The sequence below is a fragment of the Tiliqua scincoides genome, chromosome 4 (genome assembly GCF_035046505.1).
Source record: "Tiliqua scincoides isolate rTilSci1 chromosome 4, rTilSci1.hap2, whole genome shotgun sequence".
NCBI classification, from domain to species: domain Eukaryota; kingdom Metazoa; phylum Chordata; class Lepidosauria; order Squamata; family Scincidae; genus Tiliqua; species Tiliqua scincoides.
This window is the reverse complement of record NC_089824.1, coordinates 14,940,863-14,953,486: the sequence shown is the minus strand read 5'-3', so window position 1 is coordinate 14,953,486 and position 12,624 is coordinate 14,940,863. Positions and strand designations below refer to the sequence as shown.

The window sequence follows — 12,624 nt, the reverse complement described above, 5'->3', positions numbered from 1 at the left end:
AGAAGACCTACGCAGCTACTCCCCCTGCAGGATGAAGCGGTAGCCATTGCATCAGTGGGGGAGGGAATAGGATTGGGCCCTCATATGGCATAAAAACGGGTATGCAGAATAAAGAGAGCAGAATAATTAGACTTAGTAAAACTTTTAAAAAGACAAACAAATGCTATTCAAACAATAGCTTTCAAAAACTTTGAAACTCAAGACAGTAATAAAAATAGAGCAGTGTTTTTCAAACTGTGGGTCAGGACTCACTAGGTGGGTTATGAGCCAATTTCAGGTGGGTCCCCATTCATTTCAACGTATGTTTTATTTTTAATATATTGGATTTGATGCTACCATGGTATATGGGGAAATGTAACAGAAATGTATACTTTTAACTGGCTATTATGCACAGTATATGCTTTTATCAATGATAGTCAATGGGACTTACTTTCTGGAAAGTGTGAACAGCATTGCAGCCTTTGGGATGTTTGGGGAATTTTTTCTAGAAACAGATTAGCAACCGCTTGAGAGGGTTAGGATTGTTCTTATTTTAAAGAAATTTTAAACGTATACTTAATGTAAACTTTTAATTTACTTAATTAACTGATTGATTTGATTTTGTTGTATGGGGGGTTTCAGAAATCTTCCTGCTTGATGATGTCATTTCCATCCATGACATCACTTCCAGGCTAATGACATCACTTCTGGTGGGTGCCGACATATTGTCATTCTAAAAAGTGGGTCCCGGTGCTAAAAAGTTTGAGAACCACTGAAACGGAGTCTTGAGATCCATTTAAGGCCTCGTTGAACAAAAAGAATTCAGTTTGCAACCTAAACTGTAGAAGAGGTGATCCCTCTTTAACTTATTGGAAAAGAACATTCCTAGGGTCTTATAACACAATTCTGCCACCCCCCTTGGGGGGGGGGAGTGCAACATCTTCCATCCTGAGTACAGAAGCTAAAGTGGCTGATGGTGTTACAAAAGTAACCGGAGGGAGTAAAAAGTGGAAACATGTAACTCATATCTCTAAACGGGTGCAAACAAAGCAACAGGCAGAGTAGGAGGTGATATGGAGCCTGAGAATCACACAGAACATCTGAGTAGGCAGACTGACAGGGGTCATCACAAGGGTCCAGCTCCGGCAGGAACCAAGTGGTAATTTGAGATAACACCATTCCTTAGCCAACTTGAGCTCTCAGTCATGGAAACTCTTAAGTTGTTCCTGCACACTTTTTTTCCCCAGCTCTGGTGCACAAGGAAACCAGTCAAACCAGGCAGTTTCCATGACGAACTAAAACTAGTCAACTGAGCAATGTGAAAACATGCCTCCCTGTATATATAGAACCAGCATGTTGAGAAGATTGCTAACATCTCTTTCTCTGTGACATGATGGTTTTGTACTGCCAGGAGGTTTGTATCTGGGGAGCACTCCAATATGTGATCAACTTCATGGCTATCTGAAATGATGATGCAGCCCCCCTCCCCACCAATACAGGGCACCATGTGAGCTCATTGACCGTGTCTCCTCTGAAGAGGATTCCCCAGAGCCCTCAGATGCCCCAGGACTCCAGTGCCGGCTGGAGGTAAGTGAAAAAACCCCTCCCATTCCCGGCACCAGCACGATCTGAGGGATCATGTTGCTACCTTCCCCCCTCCCCACCCCTTAAAGGGACATAGGTCAGTGCTTTCCTGGCTGGTGGGTTGTGACCAGTTTCATCAAGCATTCAGGCTGCCGACAGCCTGCTCATGAAATGCTGTAAGCCTGAATGCTTATAGCAACCTGTTAAAACAAGAAACACTGGGCCAGTAAGCTTTTAAAAATGCTAATGGAGGCACCAGGGGAAGCAGTTCCATGGATAACTGAAATCATGGATACTGGATCTGTGGGAATGGGGGGTCACCTGTGTCTCCTTGGTACAGGTGTATGCCACTTAACAACCATTCACTTAACAACATACCACATATATGACGGTGGTCAAAACTATGAGGCAATTACATCTCCCATAGTCTGCAGCAGAGTGTCTGTTCACACAACAGAGAGGCTCTTAATGCAAAGAAGAGGCAATTTGTCCCCAGTAGCCTGTTCAGCCAGCTAGTGCCTGGCAGGGAGTGTCTGTTTACACAGCAAAGGCAATAGATTAGACTGAATGTTCACTTAATGACCTAATTGCACAACAACAGGGATCAGAGAACATATCCCCATCGCTAAGTGGTGCGCAGTTGTATTTGTTCTCTATATACGTTTTAACACTTGTCAAAAACCAAAAAGTTGAAAAGACACCATTATATTTACATATATAACAGGCATTTTGTGAAGCTTTTGCCCAAGCAAATCTGGTTCTCTCCTCACACACACAGGGAGGTAGCACATATTCATTGGCAATCAGTGGGTTTTGAATCAATGTCTAAATTGTCTAACCACAGTCTGTACCCCACAACTAAGACTCAGGATTTTTAAAGTGTATTACTGTTCAGCTGCGTGGTTTCTTTCCTGAAGACTTTATAAATAAATAAAAGTCTGTATGCAGCCTCTGAGCCACTTTATTTTTTATTTACATCTCTATAAAAAAAAAAATGATTTAACCCAGCTTCAGTATGTCTTAGAATATCTTTGCCTGAGAAACTGTGGTATCGCATTATTCTTAGCCCAGTCCTACTTCGCAGAGTTTTTTAATGACATAATTAGCTTGTGAGTTTTGGACGGCTGCAGAGGTGACGTGAACAGTGTGTGCCTTACAGAAATATACATAGTTGTGTGGGAATTGGCAGTTCCTCCTTCCATATATTTAGAATATACACAGGGGTGAAATATTTAAACGGCCGCCAAGTAAATATTTACTCCTTGGGACCCACACTTTGAATAGAGCCAAATGGAAGTGCGAATGGGGTCAATATATATATATATATATATATATATATATATATATATATATATATATATATATATATATATATATATATATATATATATATATATATATATAGTTTTTACCACCAAAATGTATCCTTCATAATGGACAAGGACCCAATCCAGCTAAGCCTCCAATCCTGTGTGCACTTACTCAGCAGTAAGTTCCATTGAACTTGAAAGGATATACATCAGAATAAATATGCATTGGATTCTGCTACACGGGTGTAACCTTATGTGCACATTCCCAGGAGAAACAACCCGATCCTAACCAACCAACCAACCAACCAACCAACCAACCAACCAACCCCCCCCCCACACTGATGTAGCTGCACCAATGCACACTGTATCCTATGATGGGAAGGCAGTAGCAGAGGTCTCCTCATGCCTTACCTTGGGGTAAGACTCCACTGCCTGAATGGGTCTCCTTAGATCCATACCAGCCACTCTGCCAAAACCGAGTAAGAGAAGAGGGAACAGGGATAGGATCCTGGTGCATGCCTAGACCACCAGGATCAAATTCCTCTGTCCCCCATTTTGCCTCCTGCCTACCCCATCTCCTTCTAGACCCTTCCCCATTCCTCTCCTCCCCCATTTCTTTCACCGCCTGCCGCCACTACCAGCTTACCAACGCCACTGATGGAAGGCCTCTCCACCAGCCAGTATGCATGGCTGCCAGTCATGGATGCTGTTAGCATCGTTGCACACGCTGGTAGCACATCACTCATGCCAGCAGAACATGCATCAGGATTGGGGCCTAACAGCCCAATCCTCATGCATGTCTACCAGAAGTAAGTCCCAGTAGAGTCAATAAGGCTTACTCCCAGGAAAGTGGATAGGATTGGGTTGTAAGTCTCATTAAACTCAGGAAGACTTAGTTCCTAATAGGCATGCAGAGAAGCTAAAAAGCAATAAGAGATAAGAGCAATAAGAGGGTAGGGAGGAGGTGGGAGAGAGGCAGGGTAAGGCAGGTGTTCCCAGGGGCAGACAGGCAGGAAGTGGGAGGCAAGGCCAGAATCCAGCACTTATGCCAAATCCGAACTCCGTTCCCTGGTTACCCGGGGCAGTCTCGGGCTACCTGGATTTCCTCCACCAATTTCAATGGCACAGATCTGAGTGCTCCATTGGAGCTGCTGCAGCTCTCCCCAGGATAAGAGGAAAAGTTTCCCCTTGCCTCAGATCAAGTCCCAGATAGCTTGAAACTTGCACTGGATACAGTGCAGGCCCACTGGCCTGCCTGTTCCAGCACAAATTAGGATTGCGCTGTAGAAGCAGAATGGAGTTTCTGCTTTCAGGCTTTAGGTGTCTCTACACCAATGCACAAAGAAAGAGAAACAAACCAGATGAACTTCATTCCTCCCTCTCTTTGTCTGCCTGCTGTTTTGCCAGATTCCTAGTCCAAACTTCACTTAGAGAATTATGACCACTTTCAGCTAATTAGCTTCTCTTCTTTCCCCAACAATGGCCCTAGTTCTGCCCTGCAGCACTGCTGGACCCCACCACCAGGACCTACAGAGGTCTTCCTTCCTCCTTCTCCTGTCAGCAGTTCCTCCCACCACTCCAGCAGCACCTTGGAACTCAGCAGGTCATGGACATGGACATGGACATGGACATGGCAGCCAAACACCAATCTCAGTGTCTCCAACAGTTTCTGTTCTAAAGTCCATTCACCCATCAATAGTTCCATAGGCCATTAGTTCCTTAGTCCAGTCTCCAGCTTTCCTCCTTCTACAACCCACACCAAACTTCATCAAGTGCTTTTATGCTTGAAGGCCCTATTGCCTAGTGCTGTGCAGCACACTCTCTCCTTAATGCCCAGGACTTAACCCTTAAAGGGACCACTGCTGACACCACATCCTACCTCCTCACCAGATCTTCCAATACACCTGCCCATCTGCCTGTCCACCCCTCTCTCTTGCTCTCTGCATGTGTGTGTGTGTGTGTGTGTGTGTGTGTGTGTGTGTGTTTTGCATCTTCCATTGTCTTTTTTAGATTGAAAGCTCCCTGGGGGCAGGGATTTCTCTATTTTTGCCTATGCAAGATACCATGTAATGTACATCAAGGGCATGGTATACATAACAAATAAAAAAAAAATAATGAATAATTTTGAGGCCATGCAGTGACTACCACCACACTTTCAAATGGGGACCCATTTTTCTCTGAAGGAGTCCCTACATGAAAAGACAGAAAATTAACCTCTTGTAGGAAAAAGAAAACATATGAATCAGCCATGCGGGGCAATGACTGGTGCAAATCTAGCCTTATATTCTTTACATTAATGGACATCGGACCAAAAGGCAAGCCTCACTGGATCAATGAGTCTTGATAAAGGCATGGGAGACAGAGGTCTGGGATGTTTGCAGGCACAACTGCATCATAAATAAGCAATAGCAGCAAAGGAGACACATAATACTGTCATTTGGCTTCATGTGCTGGCTTCATGACCAACCACTGCCCAAAGCCAACTATATTCCCTTTAACACAATAATGAAACAAATGTTGAAAGACGATACACTGTGTTGACATCACATGCTAGCCTTCCAACACAAATGGGATGTGGCTACAACACATATGGTGCGACAATGACATCTCATGAAAATTAGATGATTTCCAGGAATCGGTGAAATCAAAGACTCTTCCATGAATAAGCAGTTGCTTTCTGTTTAGCAGCCAACATCTTGAAGGATGAAACAGTTCTGTTGATAGTGGGGATGTAAGACTGAACCATCAATGCATGATTGACCTAAATTTATTGGGTGTACCCAGCTCTGTAACACTAGATCTGCCTTACCTCTGCATGATTATTTAATGCACAAGACTGAGTGGAAATAAAGCAAATTATTTGCTACAGTAGACAAAAAAGATTTGGCCTTCTCAGTGCCACTTTGGTGCATGCCTTTGTTGTTCAGGAGCCACAGTGAGTGAAGACAGAATCCTGATGTGTTAGGAAAGCATGGAATGATGAGACAACAAGCAAAGGAGTTGGAACCGAGAGGGGGAAAATTGAATTAATTTCAATAGAAGTTGAGCACAACTGACTTTAGTGGGGTAGAAGTCTATCTAAAGAAGCATCAAGAGACAGGTCTACCCATTACTCCACAACCAGTAGAAGCACTGGTCCAGGAGCTGGAAGGGCCTCTTCAGTTCAGCTGTCAACAGTGAAGGGGGCTGTGTCTCCTTCCTCTTACTCAGTTTAATAGCATGGTGGTTATTTTACTCCACAAGTCAATAGCCCTCATGAGAATTTGGTGGTTAACATGACAAAGCAATCAGTCATAACTACGATAACGGCAATAAAGATTAATAGGGAAAGAATGCTCCTGATTAATCTGCACATTAGAGAAACCTTAATGGAAAGCTTGAAAAACACAACCTCGTGCTTTTTAAAATTATTCCTTTGGGATATGAAGCATTAGAAAGGGCAGGGAGAAGCTGAGAGTCCCAGGCTGAAGACATGTTAGAGACAAAGAATGGCTTTGGTCATGCATTTTATCTTAGATATATTAAAAGGACTACAATCAGATAGTCCAGTGTTTCTCAAACTGTGGGTTGGGACCCACTTGGTGGGTCGCGAGCCAATTTCAGGTGGGTCCCCATTCGTTTCAATATTTTATTGTTAATATTTTAGACTTGATGCTACCATGGTACACGACTGCATTTGGGGAAATGTCACAGACTTGTACTCTTAACAAGCAATGATATATATTAACAATGATAGTAATGATTGTTAAAAATTTTCCTGCTTGATGATGATGTCACTTCCGGTTATGACAATACTTCCGGTGAGTCCTGACAGATTCTGACAGAAAAAAAGTGGGTCCCAGTGCTAAATGTGTGAAAACCACTGAGATAGTTTAATCCAGTGTTTCTCAAACTGTGGGTCGGAACCCACTAGGTGGGTCGTGAACCAATTTCAGGTGGGTCCCCATTCATTTCAATATTTTATTTTTAGTATATTAGACTTGATGCTACCATGGTATGTGACTGCATTTGGGGAAATGTTACAGACCTGTACTTTTAACAAGCTACTGTGTATATGCTTTTAACAGTGATAGCAAATGGGACTTACTCCTGGGTAAGTGTGGGTAGGATTTCAGCCTAGAATTGTGAAAAATTTTCCTGCTTGATGATGTCACTTCCAGTCATGACATCACTTCTGGTGGGTCCTGACAGATTTTCATTCTAAAAAGTGGGTCTAAATGTCCTGGTCCTAGTGCAAATGTGTGAGAACCACTGGTCTAATCAAATAGTAACTAACATCAATCACATCAGTTACCTATCATAACAAGACGAGGGTATGTGATGAATTTCAAGCACTAACAAATTAAAATACCTATCCAATATTGCCTTCCATACTTATCATGCCGGCAGCTTTCAAATGTCACAGGTTTCTGGAAAACCTCATTTGATCTCTGACAAAACTTTTGCAAATGTTATCAAGTCCCACATGTGTCTTTGCATATGATATATTTTTCTTTTGTTGGGGGTGGGGAGGAGTGGACAAGCGTAGATGATTTGTCTAGCAATAGTGATTGCTGACGATAGTTGAACAGTACCTCCATATCCTGACCAGAAAACCTCTTTTCATCAGTTTCTAGATGGGCCAATGGGAGGAGTGTTGTTTTTATGACTGCTTGTAAGCTTCCTAGAGTTATCTGGCCATTGAATACAGTATTTTGAACCAGGTGGATTTTGGGGTTGAACCAGCAGGAGATGACTTATGGGCTTATGTGATCTGAGCACCAAAGGCATCCCAGCCCAGAATGCGGCCTGATACTGTCTTTGGTCCGCCACTTCTGTGCTACAAAAAAACCCAAATCCTTATTGTGACTCTTATGCGCTGTCATGAAATCTAGGAAGACAGGCCTTCTGGTTTCATTTACAAGGACAGTACAAATTGCGCTGTCCCTGCAAATGAATGCGGAAGTCCCACATGTCTGGGTTTCATAGCAGTGCGCGGGAAGCACAGTAAAGAGGATTATCTGTTTCTCGCTCAGGCAAATGGGAAGCAAGACATTATGGCTTAAGTTGGCAGTAGGTTGGAAGGAGACAGTGGCAGACTTGGGGGTGAAAGGAATCCCAAATCTGCTGTCCCCTCAGAGCCCTTACAATCTGCTGCTGAAGCAACTTGAATCAGGTGGCCTCATGGGTAGACTGCAGTGCTATGCACCATACACATACAGACATATATGCATTGGTTGGCAACCTTCAGTCTCGAAAGACTATGGTATAAGCCTACAGCACCTGGTATTCCCAGGCGGTCTCCCATCCAAGTACTAGCCAGGCCTGACCCTGCTTAGCTTCCGAGATCAGACGAGATCGGGCATGTGCAGGGTAACAGTTGCTGCATGCCCAACTTCTAACAAAGCAAATGCGCATATAAAGTCCCCTAACAAATCCCTGGAATACCAAACAAATACTGGAAGGCAGACTAGAAAACCAGAAAGAAGTAGTGATTCTCTGTAATCCCATTTTCTGAAATGCTTATTTAGCTGATTCATCTGTCAAATGAAATAGAATTGCTCACAGACTTAAGAGGATTTCTTTTCCAGCCACCTCCTAAATGCTTCCTTTAGGCCTATTGGATGTTTATCACGGGCAGATAAGGAAATTTATTCTTATTTTTTTTAGAATACCGTTGACTGTGAAATAATTATTCCTCTTGATCTCATCAGTGAGGAAGCCCTGTTGCAACATTCTGCAAGATTAGTGAGAAAGAGCCCTCGAAGTCCCTGGCTCCAGCTGAACTCTGACGCTTGTATTGCTCCTGGATCCCAAGATCAATGCGGGTGTTACGCCAGCACTTCTTGTTAATCTCTTCATAGCCCAATCCTAATCTGTGCTGGCGCAGCCAGGCCGCATGGCCTGTATCCAACACAGGTTAAGAGGCTGCTGGAGGTCACCTCCGGGTAAATGGGTATTTTTCCCCTTATCCCGTGTCAAACCCCAGCCTGCCTGCCCTATGTGGCAATTCAGATCTGTGCCAGCTATTTAGCTCATGCAAATCCAAGTAGCCTACTTAAGGCTGTTTGGGCTGGGGCCAGGAGTTAGGATACAGCGTGTGCTGCCACCATCGATTCCACCCCCTTCTCAGGCCCAATCATCTCCTTGTTCTGCCCTCCCCCATTCAGAAATGCCCCTCATCACCATCTCCCACCCCCTGTGCCACTTGGAGCAAAGCTTCCTTTCTTGGTCAGTACAGAGACAGAATCTGGCAGTGGTAGGCCAACACACGTCCTTGTACTAGCATGGCCTACTCCCAAATTGGCATTAAAATGTTTGTGACACCTGTGCAGAGAGCCTGTACTGGCACAAGTCCTTGTTTGGATTACACTGTCAATCTAAGATTTTATTTATTCCATGATCAGTAATTTACCCATTTATCAAAACACTCCAACTGGCAGATAGTGGCTTGCACCTGGGATGAAATCCTTTCTATCAGGATTGACGTTAGACTCCTGAGAGCCAGGATGGGGTAATGGTTTGGGAATTGGATTTTAACCTGGAAGATCCAGGTTCGTATATCTCAGCCACGAAGCTTCCTGGCTGAATTTGTACCAGTCACTATTTCTCAGCCTCACCTACCTTATAGGGTTGTTGTGAGCACAAAAGGAGGGAAGGAACCATGTACACCGCCCCGATCTCCTTAGGGGAAAGGAAGTATAAAAATGTGAAAAAATAATAAGTAATAAAATAATATAAACTAGTGCTGGTGGGAAAAATATGGTAAAGTGACTAGAGCAGCCCTGCACAAATTGTGTGACCTTCCATGCCAAATACAGCCACCATTTTAAATTTACCATATTTTATAATATTTTTGGCAGTACTAAATTTTTCACTCCATAAGACGCACCTGACCATAAGACGCACCTAGTTTTTAGAGGAGGAAAACTTACTTTTAAAGTAAACCTGCCCTCCCCCTGTGGCACCTGTGCAAATGAGGACCTTGCCCCCGGTGCGGACCTTGCCCCCTTTGTTCTCTGCCTGCCCTCCCCCTGTGGCGCCTGTGCAAATGAGGGCCTTGCCCCCAGTGCGGACTTTGCCCCCTTTGTTCTCTGCCAGGCGCCTCCCCCCCTCCCGATGGCGAAGCAGCAGAGCCAGGAGCAGGGCATCACCCTGTGGGAGATCGCCGAGATCAAGGTCCCGCCCCGGCTCTCCTGCCCCTGAGAACGCCTGCAGCATTGCAGTATTTGCTCCATAAGATGCACACACTTTTCCCCCACTTTTTTGGGGGGGAAAAAGTGCGTCTTATGGAGCGAAAAATACGGTAAATATCAGACAGATATGAAAAATTCTTCTATAAATGCATAAATTCCAATAGTCCCGGGGGACAGTCTCTACTTTCTGGTCCTTGTCGCTGTCTCTACTTTTGCCTTTGAGGAAACATCTTATCAACATTTTGGCGGTGTGAGTTGTCCAGGAACTCACACTAATAAGAATTAGATACATCTTATTTCTAAATGTATGTCTTTGTAAATGCATTCACGGGTGAATTTTAGCACACAAAATGATGATAAAGTAGCTCAAGCAATCTTTTTCTGAATATGTTCTGAGTCCTTGGCCCTAGCACAATTTTTATGATATATACAATAAAAATTCATTTTGATTGTCCTGGTTTCAGCCAGGGTACAATAATACTGCAGTGAAGATAAATGAAGGCATGTTAAAGTATGCATTTAATGTATTCCAAGAGATTCACCCCGCCTTGTTGCATTCGGGGGGGGGGGCGTTATGTGTCCCATCCCTGCCGATTACGTATGCAAGAGACAACCCCTGAATAGCAAAGGCCAAAAATGTTTGGGCCCATTGTGAAGTCAGACGAAGTAGCTTCACTTCGTCTGAAGCCAGTTGAAGAAAAACAGCAGAGGATTAGGAACAATGAACCAGATACAGGCCATGGGGTGGGGTGAGGGGTTGGGATGAGATAGTGGGAAAACTGACGTCATTTTTAATTAACTCTCCCTGCAATTTCAATATCGGCCCTGGGTCTCCTTTCCCTTCCCTTCTGTTTTCGCCCCCCTTTCAGTAATCCCAAGCCTTATCATTTAGGCTGTATCATTTGGTGCCCATAGTGATACTTGCAGTTTTGGAAGACTGCAGAAAACACTGGTGTTGCCAGGCCGATTCAAACAGTCGGCTATTGTTCCATTGACGGAAACAGGCCCCGTGGATGAAAAAGGGCTCTGCTTATTTCAGGAAGCCCTTTATTGCAAGAAGCTCACTTTCTTTCTCGTCTAGACATCCAGGCCCTTGTTCCAGCATGTCAGTCACTGTCAAGCTGCTGGCATCTCTGGAAAGATCAACAGAGAGTCAATGCGGACAGTTCCACAGGGGGTGTCACAGCAGCAACAGTTGCCGTTTCACACATAACATGCAAATGTTGACTAGAAATGAATTTAAACTGGACTTCACTTAATGATTAAGCACTTTGTGATTGGTGCAGCAGGATGGAGGAGGGTCTCCATTTATTCAAGGTATGCAAAGTAAACTCAGTTTCTCTGAAGAGTTTTCTTGCCCCAAGGGGGCCAGATCCAAGCACAAAATGTCCAAACAAAGAAACTGATCAAACCCCAAATCCCAGAAATTTATGTTAAGGAATATCACTGTCAAAGGTTTGCACACAGCTTCTGTTTACCAGGGATACTTTCTGGCACTTTGGACCCAGTTGGCATGTGGGGCAAATTTCAAGAATGGTTTGAAAATGTTTTACTCTCAGCTTCTTGAGTTGCCAAACATCAAGTTTGAAGTTTGCTAAGCCCCCTTGAAGTTAAATATCTAAGGAAGCATTCATGCACCTTGTTCCTAGTGCACATTCACTTAGTGTTCACATTCATAACTGTGAACATTCACAACTGTGAACACTAAGGCAGTGTTTCTCAAACTGTGGGTCAAGACCCACTAGATGTGTTGCGAGCCCATTTCAGGTGGGTCCCCATTTATTTCAATATTTTATTTTTAATATATTAGACTTGATGCTACCATGGTATGTGACTGCATTTGGGAAAATGTTACAGACCTGTACTTTTAACAAGCTACCATGTATATTCGTTTAACAATGATAGTAAATGGGACTTATTCCTGGGTGAGTGTGGGTAGGATTTCAGCCAAGGATTGTGAAAAATTTTCCTGCTTGATGATGTCACTTCCAGTCATGATATCACTTCCGGTGGGTCCTGAGAGTTTCTCATTCTAAAATGTGGGTCCCAGTACTAAATGTGTGAGAACCACTGCACTAAGGTGTTATGCTGGGCAGAGTTTGCAATTTCAGTTGTTGCAGTGGGGCATCTTACCTTATCCGGGGAAGAGGACAAATATCCTCTTCCCCTGAGGAGATGTCTGGAGCTGCCAGTGGCTGCCCTGTGGCAGCAACCATTTTGTCACTGCTGCAGCTCTGAGCACTGGGAAGCTCAGGATTGAGCTGTGGGTGAGCTGCCCAGTCCCACATAGCAATCATTCTTAGAGACAGTGGTACTTGCCAAAAATGGTGCCTACAAAAATGTTTAAAGGTCCTGTACTGTAACAGCAGCAATGGCCCATCTCCCCTCCCGAAATTACTGGTGCTTGCTCACTGTGATACAAAGCAAACTCTGTTGCTGTATAAAGCATAAATCTGCTCTCAGTAGCCCAAGCAAATCCTCCTAGGAGGATGAATGACAGTTTGGAAAGGGGGAAGAAAAAGAATGTTCAATCCATTCAATTAAATCTGGCAGTTTCTCACAAGGCTCAAATCTAC

The 12,624-nt window shown here is 43.9% G+C and overlaps 1 pseudogene; it reads right to left on the bottom strand.

Moving 5' to 3' along the window:
* Positions 1 to 8,123: 8,123 nt before the first annotated feature.
* On the bottom strand, positions 8,124 to 8,243 carry LOC136650805 (5S ribosomal RNA; annotated as a pseudogene).
* Between the last annotated feature and the right edge of the window lie 4,381 nt (positions 8,244 to 12,624).